The sequence below is a fragment of the Corvus brachyrhynchos genome, unplaced genomic scaffold (assembly GCF_000691975.1).
Source record: "Corvus brachyrhynchos isolate BGI_N302 unplaced genomic scaffold, ASM69197v1 scaffold22, whole genome shotgun sequence".
Lineage (NCBI taxonomy): Eukaryota > Metazoa > Chordata > Aves > Passeriformes > Corvidae > Corvus > Corvus brachyrhynchos.
In genome coordinates, this window is record NW_008238355.1 from 4,890,210 (window position 1) to 4,897,988 (window position 7,779).

Genomic DNA, 7,779 nt, shown 5'->3' on the forward strand with positions numbered 1-7,779 from the left:
CCACGAGGGGTTGGTTATACATGGTGGAGGGTTGGTGGGCTAAGGACAGGCCAAGAAGAGCTGCCTGCATTAGAAAAAGCAGAGTACAGATTGACATTCTTTCTGCCTCTCCCCCTTGGATGAACTCCTAGGAAGATTTTTGAAGAAACCCCCAAACATCCTTTAATATATCTGAAGATGGTAAACAATTGCAGTTCAACTCTCCACAGGAGATGTGGTCCTCATTGGTCCCACACACAAGGGAAGAAATAAAGAGGTCTGACAGAGGCTCGTACCTTGCACACATGGGGCAACAGCTGCAGTGGGCGCACAGAAGCAGGTGAGGAATTTCCAGGTCCAATAACGTGTTAGGCTCATGGTGGTAAGAGCAGCAGAAAAGCCTTGTGAGGAGAAGTGAGTGGGGGAAGAAAAAGGGAGGGCAGTGAAGATAGTTGAGGGGAAAAAAAATGTTGGTAATAAAACAAATATTATAAAACTCCTGCATTCATCCCTGGTTTCATGATGAGTCAGTAAAGGTACGACCGACAAGTTTAGCCATACTATATAAAAATGTCTCAGCATGAAATTACATAGCATATACACTGGATTCAACAGCCTTAATCCAATCCATTGAAAAAAGATGTAGGAGGCCAGTTATTGTGGTTCATACATGCCTAGAACAGAACCTGGCACCTTAGTTGCCTCTAAGGTGAGCCACAGCTAGGATGTGAACAGAGCAGGTGTGCAGCAAGAAAGGAAGAGCTATGAGATATCACAGTAGCTAACTGCTGTAGGTGACGGTTTCTGGTTCTGCTTCGCTGGAGGTCAGTTTCCACATGAAGTCTAGTGAATCCGTTGCTTTAAAACCTTCAGAAGCCCAGAGTAATGTGAAATCTTGGAACTGGTGACAAGAGGAAAGTCTTTGGATCAGACACTCCACTAACACCTTCTAGGAATGCTGTCAGCATTTTTGAGTTTTCTAATGAGACTGACATTAATGACTGGGCTAGCAGGGGTCAGGAGAGGAGCAGATCCAGCAGGAGCACCAAACTCACACATTAAACTATGGAACACTCAGTGTTTCACAGTACACACAGCAACACCCCTGCAATGGCAAACCAAGGCTTGTAATTTAAAGTAGCTTCCTGAGCAAGCTGGATGAGCTGTTTCTTCAGGTTTCCTCTTGCACATTAGAAGTGTGCTGAACCCACTGCATATTGTCAGGGAGGCAGTGCACTGACAATCCCATCTCCTACAGAGTACTTGTGCTGTCCTGCTGCTCACCAGAGCCATGTGCAAAGAAACAAGCACTGCAGTTCACCAATTACTAATGGCCTTATAAAATGTGAGCCCCCAAACACCCGCACACAGACAATTACTTAAATCTTGGGTCTACCAACACTGTTATATACTGGAAAACTTCACAGCCCTCATTTTGTGTGTGCCCAGAGCTGAAGCCACTCCAGAATACCCAGCAGCTTTACAGATTAAAGGAGTTGAGGAGTTCCTTACAAGTTTGTACTAAAAGGGATCCTTCTAGTTCAAATCTTCACCTATCTGCATGCTCCATTTCCCCTTCTTCAGTGTTTTTTTGGCCAAAACTCTACCAGAAGTCTTCCTCTCACCCTCGTAAGAGAGGCAGTGCTGAGGCAGGGCAAATCATATCCTCTCCCACACTACAGTAACCAGGTCAGGCGTCTACAAGTGCAGACTTGGAAATCTTTGACTGCTACAGGCTGCTCTGCACACCAGAGAATACAGAGTGTTTCTGCTGCCTTTTTTTAATCCCCCATTCACTCTGTTTTGTTTGTTTTGCTTGATACTGAATTTATGGCCATGCTATTTCTTTGTAATGCATTCTGCCTACCTGGTGCAATTACTGACACTTGCTAGCTTGACTCTTCAGGATTTCTATCTTCTGTGTTCTCCCAATTCAAGTCTTTCTAAATACACATCACAGTAGCCAGAAAGCCTTTCATATGGCAGAGAAAGATGCCCTTGACTAACATTATCCTCCTTTGCTGCAGTGAAGGACCAGAAGTAGGTATCCATACATTTTTCAGCATCTTTGCATGTTAGAAAAAAACTGATTAGCAGCAAAAGTGGCAGCCTGTTCTGTATGTGATACATGGAGAAAGGTCTTTTAGCAGCTTGTCACTGCGTAATCTATCATAAATTCTTGTAAACCCATCAGATTATTCAAATTAGTAAGCAGAATATGAAAAACATTATCCAGTAGCAATGGCCTTTCCCCCTAAAAGAAAGGCATTTAGTTGCTAGCGCTTCTCTTTCTTGTCCCATGCATTTCCACCTGTACTTCTTTGGTCATACCTGTCCATTCTCTTCACCTTCCTGTTTTTCACCCTTCCCCTTGGGGACCCCCAATGGTAATCCTGTACTTCTGTGCTTTTAACTTTAAAATAAGCTTTCTCAATGTCACTGAGTGGTTTGTTCCAATGTATGAAAGACCCTGCTTGCCCATTCTTGTTTGAGAATATGGAGCCAAAAGATGCTTCTGGGCCCCCTGTCAGTACACTCCCAGCAGCAGCTCACCCTTTGCCATGCCACATTCCCTCAGATTCCTGCCATCTGCAGTCCTTCAGCATCAGATGTGTCCCCCCACCATCTCTACAGGCTGCTCAGTCCTCTCTCCTGCCCTCTTCTCTTTGATTACTGCTGTACACTCAGGCCAGAGCTTCCCCTGGGCAACAGAAAAGCACTGCACCAGATCCTGTGCAAGGACCCCCTCAACCCAACACAAGCACTTAGAAAATGCAGCTGCCAAACCCCAGGGCACACTGCAGCAACACCTCTCCAACAGGAGAGACACTTCTGAAGAGCCGCTTAGCTCCTAACAGGTTCAGACAATCTGAACATAGTAATGAGAACCACTTCTCTAACATTTGCAGATCGCTCTGGAAGAGGCAGTGGAAATGCTTTGGGTGTTCAGGCCATTTCTCCCTTGGTAAAGAAGGAAACATACAAAATTATTTTGTTTGTTTTAATTGATCACTGGTCAAATTGTACTACATTTCAAAGCAAAATAATCTGTTCAAGGACATTGTACCAAACATTAAATCTACTTTTAAACAAGGCTTAATTTGACTATTTTACCTTATATACATACAGGTATAAGTTTCATTTCACTAGTAGCAAAATTACACAGTACATTGCATTTCCTGAAAGATGGCAAAAACAGGACTTGAGTGTCTGTTCTGTCCTTCCACACACTCCAAATCAGAAAATAAACACAGGTATTGAAAGTACAGTCACAACTACAGGTAAATACAATAAGGACCTCAGAGCAAGCCAAGACCTTATGAGAGATGACAATCACTACAAGAAATCTACATTGCAAATATACAGTACATTCCACTAAAGAGTTTTGGGAGTTCCCACAATGCCTCTTAATCCCCTTTTGGTAATAAAAACTTCTATGACAACATGAATCCTTCATAAAAATTACTGAATTCGTATTTTTGGAGCATATGTTGGAAGCTTAATGCAGTGTAAACTGTAGTCCATGATAAGCTCACCCAAATAGAGAGTAAGCAAGCATTGCAAGATTGATCAAGTTCAGAACCAGAGGTCAGCCCGTCGTCATTGGGCTTCTGGGTGCAAGAGCTGCTCTGCACCAGAGACAGGCTCAAAAGAGTGGGAAGTGATACATTCCTTTTACAGCTTTCGCAGGTCAATCACCTGCAAGTTCTTGACAGAAAATGTCAACTGACTCATACAAGATTTATTTGAGCTTATTTACAAGCAGCTGTTACACTGCTATTGTTAGACAATTAAGGACACAGCTAAGGAGCAACAAGTTTCCACATTTATGTTATCCCTGAAACACTTCTGTGAGCAGCAGAGAATGCAGCGGCCAGCAAGTATGCAAACACACTGCCACTGCTAGGGAAACTGCAGTCTGGCCTCGGGAGGTGGAAAGGTGCACAGAACCCAGCAGCCCCAAAGGCCTGATGAGATTTCTGTTACGCTCAAACTCCGCTTTGGTTTGTGCAAAATACTAATCTTGTGCCCGTAGCTTTCACAAACAAACTGTTGCTCTGTGCTTGGCAACACAAAATGGGAGGAACTGTCCAGAATTACAAAGAAAATGGAGGTAAACAAGGCATTTTTCATGAGCACTAGCTACCCTCACAAGTACAACGCCAAGGACTCTGCCACTGTTCCAAGGATATGCACTTCATCAGCACTGTTGGAGGTTTCCTGTTCTGTACTGTTTCCTGTACTGTAGCTGAAGAAGCTACCATTGATTAGTTAATAGCTGAACTTGACCCAACTAACAATGCTGAAGAACTTTTCCTTCCAGGCTTTTTGTCTAACTAACCACTAACACTCTTTGCTGCTCCTAAGGAACTCTCACAGCACTAGGAAACACCAAACAGGCATGCCCGAGGTTGAAGACACCAACTGATTTCCTCCAACAAGGATAAAATACACCACTTGCATCTATCAGAGAGACTCCAGCCACACACACTCTGCACACCAATTCTTCTTCACAGATCTCCGTTTTAAAAGTTATGTTGCTGGACTCCCCAGATCTAACAGCAATGTAACACAAGTAATTTAATTAAAAAGTAACTACTGGAAACCTGCCCAATCATTTTTTAAACCTGCTTTACAGAAACTTCTGGGGGAAAAAAAAGCTAAGGACCCTTGGTACTCCCGCCTGTTACAGTCAGACAGCAGCATTCTAAAAGGGCTGGAAAAGCAGGCTGCAAACCAGGTTCTCTGCTAGCCCAGACCTGTTTTTAGCAGAGGTAGGTAGCAACAGGTCAGTGGACAGAGAATTAGAAAACAGTATTTCAGATGTACTTTAGAGCCCTGGTGGTTTTCTCTACTCTTCCTTTAATCTCTCTTGTGCTGTTTTCCTTTTTCCTTGCAATAACCATCTCAGCCTCCTTACTTTTGGAAAGTGAGCTCTGGTAGGCTGCAAACAGTGCATGACTTTAGTCAGGTGCTGTTACCAGACAGAGGAACAACCAACACGGGCCAGCAGGCACCACGATTTGCTGCAAGAGTCAAGGAGGTGCTTCACAAGAGAACATCAAGTGCCACAGGCAAAGCCTGGTAGGCACAGTATCAACCTGCTGGCAACAGCTTGAAGCTTCATAGCCAGCAGAAGCAGATACAAAGTCCAGCATCCAGGGCACAGCTTCAACACTTCAAAACCGTGCAGTGAAGAATTAACATGAATGGAAAATATACATTTTTAGCAAAGAGAGAATCCAGCCAAGTCACTGGTTAATTATTTTTTTCTGAAGCCCGTTCTAAAAGCTTTTCAGTTTGTAGACACTAAGAATACAGCTACAGTGAAATGTGTGTGTAATCATTTGAGTGCACTCCTAGCCCATAGAGCAGACAGACAACGACCAAGTACAAAGCATGCAAAAGGTTGAAAAGCCCTCATTCCCAGATTTTCTACCATTTTTTTTCTACTGTTTTAAGATGAATTCATACAACTGCTGGACTTTTTCTTCCAAATGACCCTCTCCTATAAAAGTGACATTAAGACTCAATACACATTTATATGAAATATACTTCCCTCTTCCCAGATTCTTGTATCTAACATAAAAGCCTTACACAAAGAAACACTTAATGGTCCTCATGCTGCTTTGTATTTCACAGAAAACAAAACTTCAGTTTATTATGTTTATATTCACCACTTGAACTTTTTTTAATTTCCAAATTACAGTTTGCTTACAGAACCTTAGTGAAATCCCCATTGTTTGCACATTCTTGATAAATGGCACAGCTACAAAAAAAAAAAAAAAAAACCAAAACACCCTACCTGAAGTAGTTTCATTGTCAAGATTTATCGGTTTACCAAACCAAGCCTCTCCCAGATTCTTAGCAGCAAAATTCAACTATGTAGAGAGGAGCAGGACAGAGAAATCAGTCAGTTCCCCCACTGAGAACCAGAGCTGCCTAAGCCATAAAATAAGCTGAGTGGCTCTGTCAACCTGACTGAAGTTTCAGTAATTATGTAATGGCTCTTGGAAGAATCCACAGCCAAACGTCTTGATTTTCCATAATTTTAAAAAGAGAGAGCTAATTTCAAGACATCTTCAGTTTCAGGTAAAATACTTGCACTCATGTTTTCCCTGCTTACTTAAATCACATCTAAGGTTCTCCTCTGATGTTTCAAGATGATTTTGCAAGCGAGACTAGAGAAATTTAAAAAAGATTAGTGTAGACATCATCCAGAAAATGCTACCAAATACACACAGCAGAGGAAGGTATTTTCCTCCCAATTTTCATGTTTTAATTTTTTAAACACATATTTCAAGAAAAGAGCAATTAAAAATGTATGCCTCAGAATTAAATTGCCTGTACGTGCTGAATGAACATGGGTTTTTAAAGCAGTCCCTCCCTATTCTAAGCAGCTCCCTCAGAAATGCTTTATCTCTCAACTGTATATAGCACTACAAATTTGTTATATATCTGCATCTATCCTTTTAAATCTATTACTAGATATGATTTGCCCTAGAACTGTAAAGAGCCATGCAGGTCTCCCACAAACCTATCCTACCAGCAGAAGCCTTTAATTTCCATGGATGCAGAACACATATACAAAGAATTAATGAAGTGTCCAAAGGAAAAAAGATTAACTCTTACTTTAAATCAGACAGCAAATTACATATTTTTATGAAGAAATCTATTGAGATTTAAGACTGCTTCAAAGCAGTAACTGAAATACAACAGCAGCTATGAATAATATATAACCTTCCTGATCCATAACTGATCCTAGCTTCATCTAAAAAAAAAAAAAAAAAAAAAAAACAGCTGAATATATATGCAAATATACACAAACAAAACCTTTGATCGGAGGTTAATAAGTAACTGTGTTTTATCAGAGCTAGAGACTAGACATTGCAAATGTTCAGCAGACTCTAACCCATCAGCTCTCAGGCTGGCGCAGCAGTGGAAAATCTCTTCCAACACACCTTTCAGGTGGCATTAGAATCTTGTGTTTCCTGTTCAGATGTTGCTCAGCTGCTAATAATACAGCTTCCCTCTCAGTTAAGCATGCAAAAATATATAAAAAGGCAAGTGATCAAAATATCCCCTTGAATGCCCAACTGCACGGTATTAAGAGACTGCTGCTGAAGATTTAATACCCCAGCACTAAATTTCAACATTTTCAAACTTGATATGAAAATTGCATTTTGTTATTACACAGAGTATAACAGTCATTGGTCGTTTGCATCATACACCCCAGCACTAGTGAAAAAGTGCCTTCTGAACAGGGATGAGAAAACAAGGCAAGTTTTGTTACCACGTTGTGTCTCTACTCATCTTGCACTAAGCAGTGCATGGAAATAGGTGAGCAGAAATTCAACAGTCTACCAAGACACACCATGTTTTCACATGCACTGATGCCATGCGTATCTCAAAAATACAGAAGTTAAAACATGCAGCAAAACGTTTGTTAAAGCACTTTAAATGCTCTCCAGATGATAATGAGTGATTTAATACTCAGACAAATCAAAGCACAGTAAAAGGTTTGTGCTTACACTTCAAGTTTCAGAGTAACATTGTTTCTATCAGAGTATCTGAAAAGGAACATTCCACTGAATTCAGAAGCAAGAGACACCATTTAAAGAACTAGGAAAATAAGCACAGGTCAGAGTACTGCAATAAATAACAAAACAGCAGGAACATGCAGACGTTAAGAGTCAAAATTTCTTTTGAGATTCATGATATGAAAAAAAAAAAAAAAATTCATCAAGAACAACCCTGTCTGACTTTCCCGCATGTGGTATCTTTTTGACTAAACAACTG